Below are 20,059 nucleotides of genomic sequence, written 5' to 3' on the forward strand. Positions count from 1 at the left end.
TCCAAGATAGAGTTTCATTCTTGTCACCCAGGCTGGAGTGCAATGGCATGATCTCAGCTCACTACAACCTCCACCTCCCAGGTTCAAGAGATTCTCCTGCCTCAGCCTCCCGAGTAGCTGGGATTACAGACATGCACCACCATGCCCAGCTAATTTTTATATTTTTAATAGAGACGGGGTTTCACCATGTTGGCCAGACTGGTCTAGAATCTGCATTTTAACAAGATTCCCAGGTGATTTGTATACCTATTAAAATGTGGCCTAGGGAATGATATGATGATGAGGCAGATAAGGGTGTAATTTTCAAGTCAATCCCTCTGCTCATTCATTTATTTAGTCATTTTACTGATAATCACTGAGTACATGCTCTGTGCTAGCACACACCAGGTGCTGCGTATTCAAAGAGGAACAAAACCGGGGGTGAGGCAGGCATACAGCTCTTGGTTATAACACAAGAGGTTATACCAGCACCCATGGAAGCTTGCAGAGCACACTGTGTGAGAGAGCACAGGAATGTGCCCTTTGCTGCGTGGGGAGCAAAGGAATGGTCTCGCAGGGCCTGGGATGTTCAGGGGTAACAGATGCTCAGGACAGCTGCAGGGGAGGTGAGCAGTGCAGGATGATGAAGCGTGCCCGTGTCCTTCAGAGGAGCCTTGGCATTTGCTGTGGACATTGAGGCGCCTCCGGAGGCTTTAGGTAAGAAGGAGAAGAATGTTATGAGTCAGATTGGCCTTTGTGGTAGAGAACTCTAGAAGAGAAAGTAGAAGAACTGGAATAGAGAGAACCTGCTTGTCATCGACACCAGTAGTTGGGACTCAGAAAGAATCCAGAGGCTGGTTGGGTGTGGTGGCTCACACCTGTAATCTCAGTGCTTTGGGAGGCCTAGCAGGGAGGATTGCTTGAGGGAGAGAGTTCAAGACCAGCCTGAGAAACATAGTGTGACTCCATTTCTCCAAAAAAAAAAAATTAAAAATAAACGAAACAAAAAAAAATCCAGAGGCCTCTTGATGATGAGGATGGCAGAGGGGGTGGCGAGGAGGGCCAGGTTCAGGAGATGCTTCTGGGAGAGGATGTAGGCCCACAGGATTTAGGCAGATTGCATACAGGGTGAGAAGGAGTGAGGATGATCATGACTCCCAGATGTGCAGTTCAGGCAACTTCATGGAGGTGGCACCGTTCAGTGAAGTAAAGAACCCTGGAGCGCTGGGCACAGTGTCTCATGCCTATAATCCCAGCACTTTGGGAGGCCAAGGCGAGTGGATCACGAGGTTAGGAGTTCAAGACCAACCTGGCCAACATGGTGAAACCCCGTCTCTACTAAAAATACAAAAATTAGCTGGGTGTGGTGGTGCGTGCCTGTAATCCCAGTAACTCAGGAGGCTGAGGCAGGAGATCGCTTGAACCCGGGAGGCAGAGGTTGCAGTGAGCCGAGATCATGCCACTGCACTCCAGCCTAAGCAACAGAGCGAGACTCCATCTAAAAAAAAAAAAAAAGAACTCTGGAGGCAGAGTGAGCCTGGACAGGTGGAGCAGGAAATTGTGAATTCTGGACTAGAGCTGAGAAGCTGAGATTGGAAGTAGATCAGGGTGTCAGCAGCATCCAGGGGGCTGCTGAAGCCATAGGAGTGAGTGGGGTAACTTAGGGCAGGAAAGGGAGAGGAGAACAGGCACTGGGACCGCATTATTCAAAGGGGGATCGGAGGAAGAGGAAAAGGAGAAGCGGGGAGGGAGGTTGGAGAGTGGGAAGGAGCCAACGAAGACAAACTTGAAAGGATAGATCAGAAGATGAAACAGAACTCCTGAAAACAAAAACACATTCAGGAGAAAGAGCATGACTGTGGAGTAAAGTGCTGCAGAGAATGTAAGCAGGAGATGGGGACTAGCAACAGGGTTTGATAATGAGGCCATTAGCCAGTTTCTGAGCTGAGAGGAAAAAGTTAAGTGGTTAAAGATGCAGAGGGAGAGAAAGTAACTACAGAGCTGCCTCTCCAGATGCTAGGAGAAGATGGGATTCAGAGCACAGAGAGAGGAATGAATCTTGGAAAGCAGAGATGGACATTGTTCCCATCAGTGTTCTCTGACAAGGCACAAAGGCATCTGCTGACAGCGGGGAGGAAATGATGGGCTGGGTGGCCTGAGTCAGTGGCTGGGCCTCTGGGGAGTAGGACAGAGGTGGGAGGCGGGGCCCCTGTCTGCAGTGGCCCCAGCAGCCTGCATGGCATTGTATTTTTTCCAGCCAGAGACTCAGGAGGTGAGCAGAATGAAGGTGGGTGGTTTCCCTCAAGTCTGGGGATTAGGCAAGCTGAAGGGCAAGAAAGGAAGGACAAGGGTGCTGTGAGAGCACCATTGGTGCCACCATCTTCAGGGTCAAATTTCCCTGCCCTTTGTCTCAGGAAGGTCAAATGCAGGGGCAGTCACCCCAACTCAATGAACCTTCTTCCTGGGGGATGATGGTCCCTTAGCTGGGCTGGTTCTGTTTGGAAGGAGGAAGCCCCACAGATGTCCCCAGAGGCAGCTTCTGCTCTGTGTCCTCCAGCCCAGATGGCTGTAGAGAATGGAGACCAGCAGGCTCATCTGCCCCAGGGTTGACTCTCCAGCTCCTGAAGGAATCTGGGGATCCCGGGGTTGGAAGGGACCTTAGCGATCAACTAGTCCAGTGGTTCTCAGGCAGTGGTGACCCCTACAGGCAGTTTGGATATATGTGGGGATATGTCTAAAATGGCACAACAGTTAGAAGAATGCTATCCATATTTAGCAGGTATAAGCCAGGTGCGCCTGGCCTTGTGCAATGCACAATTCAATCCTGCACAGTAAATTCTGTCCCTTACTCCCATGGCTTTATTTACTTCATTATTTATTTATTGAGAGACAGGGTCTGGCTCTGTCACTCAGGCTGGAGTGCAGTGGCACAATCATAGCTCACTATAACCTCAAAATCCTAGGCTCAAGCCATCTTCCTGTCTCAACCTCCTGGGTAGCTGGAACTATAGGCAGGTGCCACCATACCCAGCTAATTTTTTTTTTTTTTTTTTAATAGAGATGAGGTCTTTCTATGCTGCCCAGGCTGATCTCAAACTCCTGGCCTCAAGCGGTCTCCCCACCTCTGCCTCCCAAAGCGCTGGGATTACAGGCGTGAGCTACTGTGCCTATCCTCCCATGGCTTCTGAATGCCTTGCCAAGCAGTAAAAACTTGTTCAAACTCTCTATGAACTATGGTTAATAGAAAAACAGTTTAATTTCCTGGGAATGTTTCTGTATATAAATAAAGGAGTACTGAGCATGGTGGTGTGCCTGTAGTCCCAGCTACTTTCAAGGCTGAGGTGAGAGGATTTGCTTGAGCCCAGGAATTTGAATCCAGCCTGGGGAACATAGCAAGACCCCATCTCTAACAACAACAAAAAAATTGTCATAATGTTGGTCCCAGAAAAGTCGAGAGATTGTATGTCAAAACTTTACTAAGAGTTGTGTGTCATTTTGGAAAATCACATCTCTGAAGGCAAAGCTCCCAACAGTAATTCAGTGATTAAAACAACACCCCTGTATCAGTCTACATTTGCACCACATGATTCATGATGATTCTACATATAGGCGCAAGCATGTCATTATTTCATTCTGTTATGCATAATCATGTCTGAACATTTACATGTTGAAAAACATATTCTTGTAAATTATGTCATTTTAGTTTTATATATCAGGGAATTGTATTGATTTTTAAAAATATGTCAGTTTTTCTAAAGTGGGGTTTTACTCTGTTATTTTATTTCAGGATAATAAGAGGATATTATCAAATATTTGCTATAAAAGAGGATGTTTTTATTCTGGCGGTTAAAAAAAGATCTCATTACGATCTCTTACTCAGTGAGTTGAATTCTCTCTACAGCAGCTCTAATAACTGGTTGTCCAGCTCTGCTTGAACATCCTCAGGACAGGGAACTCATCACCTCTTCAGGTCATCTGTCCTATCAATAGGGAGCTGGCTGTTAGAAAGTGATTGCACACAAGGAGCTGAACCTGTCATTGAGCATCTCCCACCTCTGACTGGTCCTGGTCACGCCTTTCAAGGCTACATAGAACATGTCAGCTCTTCTACGTGACATATCCTTGATACTTGTAGATGACTGTATTAGTCCATTTTTTCATTACTATAAAATACCTGAGACTGGGTAATTTATAAAGAAAAGAGGTTTAATCAGCTCATGGTTCTGCAGACTGTACGAGAAGCGTGGCAGCATCTGCTCAGCTTCTAGGGATGCCTCAGGAAACTTACATGGAGGAAAGTGAAGTGGGCAGCAGGCACATCTTACGTGGCTGGAGCATGAGGAAGAGAGAGAGGGGAGGTGCCACATACTTTTAAACAACCAGATCTCCTGAGAACTCTATCATGAGAGTAGCACCAAAGGGATGGTGCTAAACCATTCGTGAAGGATGCACCCCCACAATCCAATCACCTTCCACCAGGCCCTACCTCCAACATGGGGGATTACAATTGAATGTGACATTTGGGTGGGGACACCGATCCAAACTATATCAGTGACCCTTTACCCCGTGCCTCCCCACTAATGTCTTCTCTTCTCCAGACAGAGTTCACCATTCTGTATGTGACATTCTTGTGCCTCCTTGTTATCCTGGCTAATCCAGGCACTGTACTATGGTGAGACCAGTAAGTTCAATTCCTTTCAATGTTTATTTTACAGACTGTTGACTGACCTATGCCATTCACTGTGCTCAGCTCTGTGGACACAAAGATGATTTAGAAGCAGCTGTTGTCCCTGGGAGCTGAGCCAGCAGTGAAACAGTCCCATAAAATGGAGAATTAAACACATATTCATCTCCCTTTTCTCCCAAGATGTCCTCTAGACTTATAGGAAGGAGATTTAAAAGAAAACATTAACACGCAATGAGGAAGAGAGGCCATCAGCAGATGAAGATTCTACCAAGTTCTAGAAGAGCAGGTGGAGCAGAGGTGTGGGATAACAGTGTAATAGAGAGGAGGAAGCATTAGCTTAGAGCACTCAGAGAAGGGGGTTTGGGAAAGAAGGAGCTTATTTTCCCCTGGAGAACTCCTAGGAGGGGGTTCCCTAAGGGCCAGGTATGGCAGAAAGCAAGAGAGAGAGAGCTGGTACCAGAATAAGGGGATTATTTGAAAGTCCACTTACAAAGCAGTCAGCCCCTACACCAAATGCAGTATTTACAGGCAAAGCCCTATCTCAGCCCCTACACCAAATGCAGTATTTACAGGTAGAGCCCTACCCCTCAGCCAGAACACTGGAAGTCTCTTCTCAGGATGACTGAGTTGTCTCAGAGAACAGGCGTGTGAGGATGCCACTGAGCCAGCTCCCACTGAAAACCCAAAAGCCACACTCAGCTCCTAAGAAAACCCCACTCCCAAACACGCAGCTCCCACATGATCAATGTCTTATTCTTAAATGTATAAATATATAACCAAAGCTAATCCACCCCCAAGGAAAGTCCAGTGTGATTGAGACCGAGGAAAACAAAGAGAAAACCCCTGAGGAAATGGAAATAACGTAAGAAACAGAAAATAACTGAAAACAAAACAAAACAAACCTTGAATTAATGTCCACAATACTGAAAAGGAAACCTCAGAGGACAAGACAGTGCTCTTGGAAATTAAGATACTTTAAAAATGACTGCCGCCCAAATAAAATATCCAGTAGAATTAGCGATAAAGTTAAAGAAACCCCCCAGGAAGTAGAAGATAAAATTTCAGCAGAATTGGAAAATGCAGTTGAAGAAATCTCCCAGAAAGCAGAGTAACAAGACAAAAGGAAAAGATCATAAAAATGAAAAAAAGAATCAATTTGATAAGTTTATACTGGCCTATAGGAGTTCCAGAAAGAACAGAAAATTGAAGGGAGGAAGTTATCAAATACATAATACTGGAAAATTCTCAACCCTGAAGTTTAGAAGCCTTAAAGAGTCCACTGAGTCCACCCAGCAGAAAGAATGAAAATAGATCCACAGCAATGCATGTCAACCTAAAACTTCAGAGTATCAGAGACAAAGAGAATAACCAAGAAACTTCCACAAAGAAAATATAAAATCCCCAATAAATGTTACAGTGGCATGAGAATTCTGTTTTGTTTTGTTTTTAAGATCGGGTCTCACTCTGTTGCCCAGGCTGGAGTGCAGTGGCGAGATTATAGCTTGCTGCAGACTTGAACTCTGGGCTCAAGCAATCCTTCCACCTCAGCCTCCCAAGTAGCTGAGACTACAGGCATGTACCACCATCCCCTGCCAGAGAATTCTTAATGGCAACATTAGGCCCTAGAATGCAGGGCAACCTGGCCTTCAAAACTCAGAGAGAAAGTAATTTCAATCCAGAATTCAGCACTCAGATAAAGTATCATCAAGCATGAGGGTAGAATAAAGATACTTTTCAGATATGTCAGGACTCAGCACCCTATTTATGGAAGTTATTAATCATGTGTTCCAGCAAAATAAAAAAGTAAGCCAAGAAAGCCAGACTGAAAAATCTAGAGACGATGGCTCCATTCTTCAGTGCAGTTGGGAGAAGTCCCAGGCTGATAGCTGTGCAGGGAGCACAGGGAGCTGAGGACAGAGGGCTCATGGCAAGGAGTGCCCTGAAAAGGCGGAGACTTGATAAAGTTCCTAGGTGCCAGAGCTTCTCAAGAAAGCATAGAGGAGTGTTTAAAGGAGCTCATGAAAAAAAGTAAAATAAAAACAACTAGAAATCTCTGGAAAACCAAAAAATCAAAATCTACATACAAAAATAAAATGTAACCTTGTACTTTAATTGATTCTGCAGCAACAAGGTTAATATAGTCACAATAATGGAAACATGATTTAAGCAAAGATAGTGATAGAATAGGACAGGCAACGTGACAGAACTAAGTCCTCCTCTCTCATGTAAGATGTAAAAATGACATACACATTTGATCAATCAGGAAATAACTGTATAAACATATTATTTAAAGATATGAAAATAAATACCAAAGAAACAGCTGAAGAGTCAAAAGTGGTTGCCTCCAGGGAGTGGACCTGGGATGGGAGAGAGGGACCTGGGTTAGATTTTATCCATTATCAATCTTTTGATAGTTTGACTTTTTTTAACCATGTGCATAAAACATATAAAAACCTCAAATCAAAATGTGCCAAGTGGTCAGGTGTGGTGGCTCATACCTGTAATCCTAGTGCTTTGGGAGACCAAGGCGGAAGGATTGCTTGAGCTCAGGAGTTATTGACCAGCCTGGGCAACATAGTAAGACCTCAACTCTATATTAAATTAGAAAGCGGTCCAGGTGCAGTGGCTCACGCCTGTAATCCCAGCACTTTGGGAGGCCAAGGCGGGTGAATCACCTGAGGTCAGGAGTTCGAGACCAGCCTGACTAACATGGTGAAACCCTGTCTGTACTAAAAATACAGAAATTAGATGGGTATGATGGTGGATGCCTATAATCACAGCTACTCGGGAGGCTGAGGCAGGAGAATCACTTGAACCTGTGAGGCAGAGGTTGCAGTGAGCCAATATTGCGCCATTGCACTCCAGCCTGGGTGACAGAGTGAGACTCCGTCTCAAAAATTTAATTTAATTTAATTTAGTTTAAAGAAAGGCAAATGTGGTAAATGACAAGCAGCATGCATTGAGGGAAGATGCAGGCAGCCTGGACCAAGAGGCTGGCTGGTGGTTAAGATGACCAGTGTGGTATTACTACCTGGCTTTAGTATCCCTGGAGCATGATATCCAAGATGGGCTGCCCAGAAAACAAGGAAGGCTGGTGGGACCAGGTCACAGGAGCCATGTAGACTCTGGCAGAGACTTGGACTCCATCCCTGTGGTAGTGAGGAGCCACTTAGGGGTTTTCAGAAGGAAAGTGATGTGATTGAATTTGGGTTTTAGAAATACACCTTGATAGCAATCATTCTGGAAGCTGATTCTAAGTGGGTCAGCAATGGAAAAGGAAAATCAATTTAGGAGGCCGTTGCAGCAATCCATGTAGGGGAGGATATGGTGGTCTGAACCAAGACAAGGGGTGGAGGGTTGGAGGGTTGGGGAAAGGAAATTAAGGCAAATATTTAGAGGGTAAATGTATGGCAAGACTTGATTCATTGAGCACACAGGATGAGGAGGCTTCACCTGGAGGAATGGGCAGATGACCAGGCAACTCACTAAATAAGGTAGAGGTTTGGTGGTTGAGATGTTGGTTCAGTGTTGAACATGTTGAGCTTGAGGTGCTTTCAGACAATGAAGATGTCTAGGAGCCTGCTGAAGATACAAATTGGACGCCCTGGGGAAAGGTCAGTCCTAGAACCCTAGACTGAGGGGCCGTCAGTCTTTGCTGGGCAATGGGGCAGTGGCCCAAAGAACAGCTAGTGAGAAAAATGGTGGACCAGGGACAAAACCCGGATTTTAGCATTTAAAGGGCAGGCTAATGCTCTAGATAAGGTTGAATATCTTTTCATCTATTCCTGAGTCATTTTTGTTTCTCCTTCTGTGAAATACCTATTTTGTGTTTCAATCATTTTTCTATTTCTATTTATTTAAAGCTAGAGCCATTGTCTAGTTTAATGATAAAACTCTAGAAAAGTATGATGAAACTCCCACTAGAGTAAGGAGCACTTACATGAACTATTAACTAAAGCAGTTAAATAGGAAAAAAGAAATGAAGCACCAAATTAGAAAACAGGAAGTAAGTTCATATCAGTAATATTAAATGATGTGATTTCACAACTTGAAATCCCAAGAGAGTCAATGGGAAAAAATATAAATAGTAAGAATTCTATACAGTTTCTGATACAAAATTAATATGGCAAATTAATACCACTCCCATATAAAGCAATAGGAAGTTTAAAAATACAATGGAAGGTGAAAACCAATTGTAATAACAATGAACGTGCAAGGTTCATGTGAAGAATTTTAAAACATTATTGAGGAACATATAGAAGAACTCATGAAATGGAAATAAGAAACTCCCTTCTTGAATTGGAAAATGTTGATCCGAAGTATTGTAAAGATGTTAATTCTTCTAAATTATGCTTTACACTTAAATACCTAGATAACTTTTTTCTTGCGACCAGACAAGCTTATTCTTAAGTTTATACAGAAAAATAAATATGTACAAATATCCAGGAAGTTTTCTTTAAAAAAAAAAAAAAAAAAAACCATGAGACGAGATCAGTTTCACCACATATGAAAACATAATTAAAATAGAGAAGTACATGGGAATATTCGGTCGGATTAACAGAACAGAATGAAGAGCTCAGAAATAGACCCAAATTAATATGGGAATTTAGTGTATCATAAAATGGCATCTCATATCAGATGGGAAAAGACAGGTAGTGCAATATATAAGGCTGGGACAGCTGAAGACACATTTAGGAGAAAAGATGATTCCCACTTTACTCTTTACATCAAAATAATGGAGAAAATATTCAAGTTAAAGCTGAAGTCATAAAAGTACTGGAAGAAAATATGGAGCATAGACACACACAATCACCTCTGCACACATGTGCACACACACACACACACGCAAAGTCTTGGAGTAAAGAAAGACTCATGAAGCCATAATACACACAAAAATTAAATCAGCCGGGCGTGGTGGCTCATGCCTGTAATCCTAGCACTCTAGGAGGCTAAGGCGGGTAGACTGCTTGAGGCTGGTGGACTGTTTGAGGCCAGGAGTTCAAGACCAGCCTGGGCAACATGGTGAAACCTCGTCTCTACTAAAAATACCTAAAAAATCAGCTGGATATAGTGGCATGCGCCTGTAATCCCAGCTACTCGGGAGGCTGAGGCAGGGGAATCTCTTGAACCCAGGAGGCTGAGGTTGCAGTGAGCTGAGATTGAGCCACTGCATTCCAGCCTGGGTGACAGAGCGAGACCCTGTCTCAAAAATAAATAAATAAATAAATAAATAAATAAATAAATAAACAAACTATATAAAAATGACTTACTTCTGCACTAGAAAAAAGCCACATATATAATATCTTATGATAAATTGGGGAAAGATATTTGCAAGCATACATGGCAGACAAATGACTACTTTTTTCTATATAAATAATTTTGTATAGATATAGGATGCCTTTGAAAGGACACATACAGGTACCCCCGCTTTAGGTATTCCTCCCTCCCTCCCCCCTCCCTTCCTTCCTTCCTTCTTTCCTGCCTTCCTGTCTTCCTTTCTCCCTTCCTCCCTTCCTTTCCTCAAATGAGGAGAAAACAGCCTTCGTGTTATCCCAGCACCATTTCTTGAATAGCACCTTCTTTCCCTCAACAACTTGAAGTGCCAATTGGATTTTATATTCTGCTCCTTTGATCTGTCTGTTTCCTCTGACACCAGAATTTTACTGCTGCAATTACTACAGGTTTAAAAATATACCTTTTTCATACTTGGTATGACAAGTGTGCCCTGTTCTAATTCAGTCTTTTTCCCCGACATTTTCTTCTGAATTTCCTCATACTTATTCATCCAGATTAATGTGAGATTCATTTTATCAAATTCTACTCAAAACTCAATTGAGGTTTTGATTGCAATTATGGGAAATGCATATGTGAATTTGGACAAGATTGACATTTTTACAATATCAAGTCTTCTCATCTTGAAACAAAGTATGGCCTCCTCCTAATTCAAATTGTTCAGTAAAGCATAAGGGCTTTTCTTTATGGAGGCTTGCACTCTTCTTGTTTAAATTCTTCCCTAATATTTTATATTTTAGTTGCTATTGTGAATGAAATTCTCTTTCCTATTCTATTTTCAGGTTGGTGGTTGCCACTGTATTTAAAAGCTAATAAAATTATCCACATTTCTTTTATAACTGCCTTATTAAACTGTCTTATTAATTATAATTTTCACTTGATCTTCAGATTTTCTATGAAGTCAATCAGGTTTTTGACTCCCTCTTTACAATAATTAAATCACATTTTTTTAAAAAAAGAAAAAGTCTCTCTTTTTTTTGTTCTTTTTTAAGACGAAGTCTCAATCTGTCTCCTAGGCTGGAGTGCAGTGGCCCCATCTTGGCTCACTGCAACCTTTGCCTCCTGGGTTCAAGCGATTCTCCTGCCTCAGCCTCCCGGGTAGCTGGAATTACAGGTGTGTGCCAGCACACTTGGCTAATTTTTGTATTTTAGTAGAGATGGGGTTTCACCATGTTGACCAGGCTGGTCTTGAACTTTCTAACTCAAGTGATCCTCATGCCTTGGCTTTCCAGAGTGCTGGGATACAGGTGTGAGCCACCGTGCCCGGTCTTATTTTTCTTTTGACTAGAACTCACTTCCAAACAATATTTCATGATAGCGTTCATCAAGGAAATTCTTATGCATTCGCAGGTCAGAGTTTTATCTTTAAGTATAACATTAGCTCTTGGTTTAGATTTGTTCTTTATCCTGCTTTGGGATTATCTCTTTATTGCTAGTTTAGTAAGAATATATATATATTTTAAGTATATTGGATTTTATCAAATGTCCTTTGGGCTTCTATCAAATGATCGTATGATTTTTCTCCTTTCATCTATTCATGAGATAAATTGCATTAAGAGATTTCCCAAGGCTGGGCACAGTGGCTTACACCTGTAATCTTAACACTTTGGGAGGCCTAGGCGGGCTGATCACCTGAGGTCGGGAGTTCGAGACCAGCCTGACCAACATGGAGAAACCCCATCTCTACCAAAAATACAAAATTAGCCAGGCATGGTGGCACATGCCTGTAATCCCAGCTACTCAGGAGGCTGAAGTAGGAGAATCGCTTGAACCCAGGAGGGAGAGATTGCAGTAAGCCGAGATTGCACATTGTACTCCAGCCTAGGCAACAAGAGTGAAACTCTGTCTCAAAAAAAAAAAAAAAAAGAGAGAGAGAGAGACAGAGAGATTTCCCGATGTTGACGATTTTCAAATTCCTGGAAAAAACTTTCCTTTGTCGTTATGTTATTATTTGTATTATTCTTCTGCTGAATTGTATTTGTAATATTTTATTTTTGTTCTCATTAATGTTGGTATCTGAGAGTATAGATTGCTCTTCCAAAAAGCTTAGCTGAGACGCGGAGAAAAGAGAGGGCCAGAGCTCTAGAGAGACCCAGGGTGGAGTAAGTGGACATTGCGAGCATATTAACAGGCTTTGGGGATGTAGCCAGGAGGAGGAAGAACTTGGGGATATGAGAGAAGGAGGAGAGCAACGAGGCACCAGGGGAGAGAGATGGCAGCGGGGCCAGCACACCAGTGTCCTGGGGCCGCCAGCAGGAAGAGGACAGAACCATGGCCTGGACTGTTCTGGAATGACGGAGGACAAGGCGGGTGGCACAGACTAAATCCGCAGAGGGCACAAGGACGTCAGAGCAGGGCACAGCTGGAAGCTTCGGTGGGCATCAGGGCTGTGGGAGCAAGATTGTCTGCAGGGTTGGTAGAGGAGGACTTGAGGCAGGTTATGAACATTGAAAACAGTTGCCAAGAGAAGTGGGGACAACCCAGAGGATTGCCAGGGGGTGCAGAGGCCCCACTGAGGTTAAAAACCATGGCTTTATGTGGCATCAGTTTGCAAGGTTATGCCATTATTCCTTCTAGAGGCACTGTGGGAGTGGGGCTGATCTGGACTGGGTGTTGACGGATGAGTGTGGAAGGCAGACAACGAGGCCAGGGAGTTGCGCAGGTCCCACATCAGCCAGGGAACGGCAAGGAGCAGAAGAGGACACACACAGCACACAGGCCTCTCTGCAAGACGCTCTCATAGTTTGTCTTTGCTTTATATTTCCACCTTGAGGCAAAATTTTCCATTTCTGCCCTGTCACAAAACAAACAGGATGCACCATGGCTTAAGCTAGATCACTTATGTAACGGATTCCATGCTCTGCCACGTTCTTGACAGTTACAAAACGTCTGTGCTGCTGGGACATCATGATGGGGCAACAGAACGTGTGTGCTAATGTGGGGGGCATTCTGGGACACAGGGCGCCTGAGCCCCTGCTTCCACTTCGGACAGTTAGGGCATCAACAGGAGCATGGCTCAGGTGATCAGGCAAGCAGGCTGGCTCACCCAGGGAGTGTCCCCACTAGCCTGATAGGCTGGGAGCAAGGGGACTGGTGGGGACGGGGCTGCAGGGAGTCAGCTTGGGTGTGGGTACCTTAGGGAGCTGCAGACACAGGACCCAGGAGGCTGGCCCCAGGAACGGGCCTTCATATGGACACCGAGGTCACCCTAAATGATGCCAGGGGCATGAAGTAGATGGGGTGTGACCTGAGTGACCTGCTCAAGGGCCCCCTGCTAGTAAATGGTAGGGTGGCACACACCCAGGTCTGGGGCTCCTTAGAGGACAGCAGGTGGCCTTCCTGGTGAGGGTGTGACCTGTGGGCACCTGCTGTCCTGTAGGACCTAGAACCTGAGCTCTTGCTCTTCCACTTCAGGCAGTTAGGGCATCGATGAGAGAGTGGCTCAGGTGGCCTGCAGTGCAGCTCAACCCAGACGCTGCCATCATTCCTCCTTGCCTGTGGCTGGCCTCTGGGTGACTGGGGAAGGTGTCCAACCCTGAATGTGCCCAGGCAGCAGGGGAACACATTGCAGCCTTCCAGGACCAAGGGACCTGCCCCCATTTCACACTAATCGAGCCCTCGCCTCCCCTTCTTGGCATGTTCTTCGGGGGCTGACCACCTCCAGATGCCAGAAGGGTACAGTGGCTGTGAGGTTTGGCTTCCAAAACACTGGGTTCAAACCCTGACTGCACCATTGCTAGCTGTGTGACCTTGGGCAACTGGCCATCTCTGAGTTTCAGTTTTCTCATCTGCAAAAAGGGGACAAGACTTAGATTTCCATTGCCGGTCACTTTCCTGACTAAAGCAGAGTCTATGTGTCACTGTTGGGTTCTCTGAGAGGGTGAGTGGCACATGGGGGTTTATCTGGGCATGCCCTCAGAATCCACACCTGAGGAGGGGAAGCAGGATTGGGCAGAAGAGGCTAGGCTGCAGCACAGGCCCTGTGAAGACTTCCCTGACCCCGGGGAAGCTCTGAAGCACAGGTGGCCCTGCAGAGTTCTCCAGAGTCAGCTGCTGAAGTGGTTTGCCCTGGGAAGAAGGTTTGACTTTGGATAAGGTGACTTTCTTTGGTCAAGGACAGTTCCTGAAGAGGGATGAAGCCTGTCAGGGTGGCAGCACTCCCAGCAGCTGGGTACTAAGTCCTTCCGATGTAAAAGGGGATCTGACCTGTGCATCACAAAGCGCCCTAATGCATTCATCAAACTACACTATTATTAGCATGGTTGCACACAGACAAGCAGGAACTTGGCTGGGATGAGATGGCCAATGCATCGGTCATCGGAGCCTGTCCTGGGCTCAGCTCCTGCATGGACTGGCTGATTTGGAGGGGCCATGAACCCCCTAATACCATGTGAAAAAATCCTGATATCTTTTCTGAGGTGAGAGTCCAATTTTTATCAGCTTCCAAAAGGACTCTGTGACCTTAATGTTTAGGAATCATTACCTTAGGGTCACATTTCAAGTAGAGAAGGAGGTTTCCTTTACCTTCTGCTCTACATCCTGCCTCTCCCAGCTAGCCATGTCAGGGAAGCCCCCCTCCAGACCTCTAGAATCCTCTAGAATCCCTTTTCCCTCTGGCCCCTCCTCCAATCCTGTAACCACCACACCAGTCCTAACCTAAGAGTTGTGTATTGGCGTCTGGATCTCAGTTCTGCCCTGCCATTCACAATCCACATGGCTTTGGCAAGTTTCTGAACTTCCATGAACCTTAGTCTCCTTATCTGTGAAATGCAAATGATTATACTGATGTGATAGCTACATCTTGAAGATGGATGCTGTGAGATGGTTGAGGGAAGTGCCCTGCACATCATATAAGTAGAGCAGGTAATTCATAAACAAAAATCATTCTCTTTTGGGGTTCAATCATCCTTTCCCCTTTCCCGTCTGCCTCTCTTAGCACACCTGAGCATAACTGGATAGTGCCTCAAAACCAGGAAGGCTCAAGTCCAGCTGCTCCCAGCACAGGCCCTCACAGCTGGGTCTGTTGTATCTCCCCATTTGCAGTCCCCACATAGGAGCTGGAGCCCTAAGCAGGTGGCCTTGTTCCTAGGATCCTGAGAAAACACTTGATTCATAGGAACGGCAAGTTACATCTGATGAATCCTTAAGCATTCCCAAAGGGCATTCCCACCTGGCTCTCATCGCATCCCTGTGTGGTGGGCAGGGCAGGGATTAATTCTCTGTTTCCCGGAGGGGGAATGGCATTCCTCCAGGCATATCCAGCTTCATAAACTCCCGTGGTTTGAGTGGTGATATGGTTTGGCTTTGCATCCCCACCCAAATCTCATCTTGAATTGTAATCCCCAGGTGTTGAGGGAGGAACCTGGTGGGAGGTGATTGGAACATGGGGGCAGTTTACCCCATGCTGTTCTAGTGATAGTGAGTGAGTTCTCACAAGGTCTGATGGTTTTATAAGGGGCACTTCCCCCTTCACTCCTCACTCTTCTCTCTCCTGCTGCCATGTGAAGAAGGTCCTTGCTTCCCCTTCACCTTCCACCATGATTGTAATTTTCCTGAGGCCTCCCCAGCCACGTGGAGCTATGAGTCAATTAAACCTCTTTCCTTTCTAAATTACCCAGTCTCGGGTATTTCTTTAGAGCAGTGTGAGAACAGATTAATACAAGTGGTCAAACTAAATTCTCCTTTGGATGTCGTAGTGTAGTGGTTAACAATGAGACATGTGAGCCAGACTTACTGTCCGGGTTCATATCCCAGCTCTGCTACTTACTAGTTGTAGAACCCTGGATGTTTTACTTTACCTATCTGTACCTCAGTTTCTTCATCTGTAAAAATGGGGAAAATAATGGCTTCTTTGTCATGGGCTGTCCCAGGAACAGAAGTAGTGTCTAGGACAGTGCCTGCTATTGTGTAAGTGTGAGTTCTTGTGTGAATGGTGTATTATTCACACTGCACCTTCTTTGGGTTGGAACCCTCCAGCCCTTTCTCGCCACTTTGAAGCATCGTTCACCATAATCTGTTTTTTCTCAAAGTGTGCCAGTATTTTCAGTGGGCTTCCAAGTGCTTCATTTGAGCCCTGGGCCCCATACCCACTTGACTCCTTAAACATCTTGCATTTTCTTCTGTTTTAATCATTTCCCCCAGCATTGCTTCCTTACCCACAGCAACAGCTCTCCTCAACCATCACCCTTCCCAGCTGCTGTACCTAGCAGCTTCCTGGCTTCCATTTCCCTGACCAGGAAGCTTCTAAATAAAACAAAACCCCTTGGGCCCCTTGCCTTCCCCCTTTCCCCTTAGTCAAGCCCCGACTGTGGGCTCTGCAGGGGTTTATTTCCCTGAAGCTGCTGTCTTGTGGTCCCGTGGCTGCTCACGTCCTTCCTCAGAGCCGTCTCTCCTTGGCTGGCACCGTCCCTCCTCCCCACCATCCCCTTCTTCTTCCGTCCTCTTCCCACCTGGCGTCCATTACACTCTCCTAATCTGACCCCGGACTACCAGCCTGCTCCCAATCTCTAGCTCCTCCTCATCCCCAGGTCCCGTCCAGTCCCCAGCGGGCCGTCCTGGGACCACGTCTCCTGCCCCCTCCATCCTTAGTGGTCTCTTTGCTGTGCTCTCAGCTCCTCAAATCCTCCCGCCCTAACTCAGACGCTCTGGGAGCTCCAGCCTCAGGCTCTGGCTCTGGGCAGGACTCTTCCCCTGCCGCCTTATCGGGCCCTCAAATTCAAGAAGTCCAAGCACCAGATTAACATTTTCTCCTTGCCCCAAAATTAGCTCCTCCTTCTGGTTTCTTTTTGTGACGGTGGCTCTGTCCTCCCAGGCACCGCAAGGGACATCTGGGCCGCGAGGCCTCCTGCCCGCCCACACGCCCCCACCTCAGACGAGCCCTGCCCCCTCCTGCACATTGCGTTTCTGTTCTTCCTGTTACACATCATTACCTAAAAATAATTATAAAGTTAATTTTTGTTCTCATGGCGAATTCTCATGCTCGTGATAGACAATTTGGAAAATAGAGATAAAGACAAAGAAGATAATAGAAAGTACCCACGATTTCACCAACCAGAGAGACAGAATCACTGTTAGTAATTAGGAAGATGGCCTTTCCTTTTTTAAAAAACTTATGCTGAATATAAAAACAATTTTTAATTTTTTCAAATTAAAACCATCTATGCAAAGTGTTTTGTAACCTGATTTTGAAACCTATGTTTCATGAACATTTCCACCTAGTTAGATATTTTACTATACCTATACATTTTATTTTAAAAATGTAAGCAATTTATGCATTGGATAAAAACCTTAAAACATGTCATAGGTAGGAAATGAACTTGTAAGGGAAGATTTGTGCTACCAGAAATCAAGAATATTTTAATGCTATAGTTAAGACTGTGTCTTAGTATAGGAATAAACAAATACATAAAGAGAAGTGCATATGTGGAAATCCAATTCATGACAAGAATGGGCACTGCAGATTTGTTGGGATAGATTGGGCTATTCAATAAATAGTGTGGGGATAATTGGTTTTCAATATAGAAAATAAAATAAAACTGTGCCCATACATCACATTCTTCACAAAACTCAATTCCATGTATACTCAATACTCTAACTTAAAAGGCAAAGTTGTATAACTTTTAGAAGATAACAGAGATTATCTTTATGATCTCAGGCAAGGAAGGGTTTCTAAACAAGACACAAAAACATAAGCAATAGAGGAGAGACCTGGTAGATCAGACTACATTAAAATTAAGAACTTCTGTTCATCAAATGAATCATAAGGAGAGTGAAAAAAGTCAAAGTCACAAATTGGAAGAAAATATCAGTCACATATGAAACCAGCAAAGGCCACATGCAGCTAAGTATATATAAAGACCTTCTACAAATCAATAAGAAAAAGATAACAAAAAGAGCAATGGACAAAAGACATGAAATTTTGCTCATTGTTCAGCATATATTTATTGAAGCCTACTGTGTATTGTGCAGTGTTTTTACATCCTGGGGTATATTGATAAATAAGCTAATAAACCTCTCTGTCCTCATGGAGCTTGCTTTCCAGCACGGCAACACAGACAATAAACAACAGACATAAGAAATAAGTAAAGTGTAAAGTATACTAGAAGGTTAAAGTGCATAGCAAAAACAAAAATAGAGGCATAGAAGCCAGTAGAGAAAGCGACAGAGAAGGTGGTTTGCAGTATTAAATAAGGGCATCAGCACAGGCCTTGTTGAGAAGGTGAGATGTGTGCAAAGACTTGAAGGAAGGGAGGGAGTGACCCAGGGATATCTGGGAGAATGGCACTCCAGGCAGAGGGAACAGCCAGAGCAAAGGCTTTAACATGCCTGGTGAGTTTGAAGAACAGTAAGAAGGCCAATGTGGTTGCAAAAGAATGATGGAGGGGAAGAATGGAGGAGAGGAGGCTGGGGAGAACATGAGCCAGCACAACATGGTCTTCTAGGCTATTATAAGAATTTCAGTGTGACTCAGAGAAAAATAGGAAGCCATTGCTGCAAACATGAGCCTGGCTGGTGATGCATGCCACTTGGAGAGCCTGAGAGAAAGGCCCCACCCTTTCATTCTGACTGTAGCTTCCCCTCCCAGTGTTTGGTTACTATACTGCTCCCCAGGGTGAGTCCTAAGTCCCAGAATGCTGAAATAATGTAGTATAAGTTCTCCAACTTTAGTTCCTTTTTCAAAATCGGATACTCTGGGTTCTTTGTATTTTTACACAAATTTTGTATTTCTGAAATATTTTAGTTTTGTTGAAGTACACGTTATAAACAATAAAATCCACTCACTTTAGGTATACAGTTTGATGAACTTTGGTAATGCATGCTGTATGTTTCATTTTTAAAACCACAATCTTGATATAGAGCTGTTCCATTTCGCTAAAAAATTTCTTTACACTGACTGGGTGCAGTGGCTCACGCCTATAATCCCAGCACTTTGGGAGGCAAAGGCTGGTGGATCACCTGAGGTCAGGAGTTTGAGACCAGCCTGGACAATATGGGGAAACCCCATTTCTACTAACAATACAAAAATTAGCTGGACATGGTGGTGGGCACCTGTAATCCCAGCTACTCAGGGGGCTGAGGCAGAAGAATCACTTGAACGCAGGAGGCAGAGGTTGCAGTAAGCCAAGATCACGCCATTGCACTCCAGCCTGAGCGAGAAGAGCAAAACTGTCCCCCTCCCAAAAAAAAATCACACCCCTTTGTAGTTGATACCCTCTCCAGATTCCTGGCCTCAAACCACCACTGATCTGCTTCCTGTCACTGTGGTTTTACACTTTTAAAAAGCTCACATAAATTGAATCATATAGGATATAGTATTTTATGTCTGGCATCTTTCACTTAGCATGCTTTTGAGATCCCTCCATGATGATGCATCTGTCACTGGAGCTCTAGAAAGTAGAATTTGCTTCCTTAATGCATCAAGTCTGATTGCCTAATATTGTCCTACTTCATGAAAAATGTGAGAATTTACAATGGAATTATTCCATGCTCCCTCATCCTTTGTGCCACTATTGTCATACATGTCACTTCTATATATGTTATATACCCAACAACATGATGTTATTACTTTTAACAGTTTTCTTTGAAATAATTTTTTAAAAGGGCAGGGCATGGTGGCTCACACGTGTAATCCCAGCACTCTGGGAGGTCAAGACAGGTGGATCACATGAGGTCAGGAGTTCAAGACCAGCCTGACCAACATGGTGAAACCCCATCTCTACTAAAAATACAAAAAAATAGCTGGGTGTGGTAGTGGGTGCCTGTAATCCCAGCTACTTGGGAGGCCAAGGCAGGAGAATTGCTTGAACCCAGGGGGTGGCAGTTGTGGTGAGCCACGATCGTTCCACTTCACTCCAACCTGGGAGACAGAGCAAGACTCACTCTCAAAAATAAATAAATAATAATTAAAAAAGAAAAAAGACAGTCTTATATTTACCCACATATTTATTTTCCAATGTTCTTTCTTCTTCCTGCAGACCAGTTTCCATGTAGTAACATTTCCATTCAGCTTCAATAACTTCCTTTATCGTTTCTTGCATGCATATCTGCTGACAATGAATTCTCTTAGCCTTTATTTTATTTGACTTTTTGAAACTGTATTCC

This window comes from Colobus angolensis, unplaced genomic scaffold, assembly GCF_000951035.1.
Source record: "Colobus angolensis palliatus isolate OR3802 unplaced genomic scaffold, Cang.pa_1.0 Scaffold182, whole genome shotgun sequence".
Classification (NCBI taxonomy): Eukaryota; Metazoa; Chordata; class Mammalia; order Primates; family Cercopithecidae; genus Colobus; species Colobus angolensis.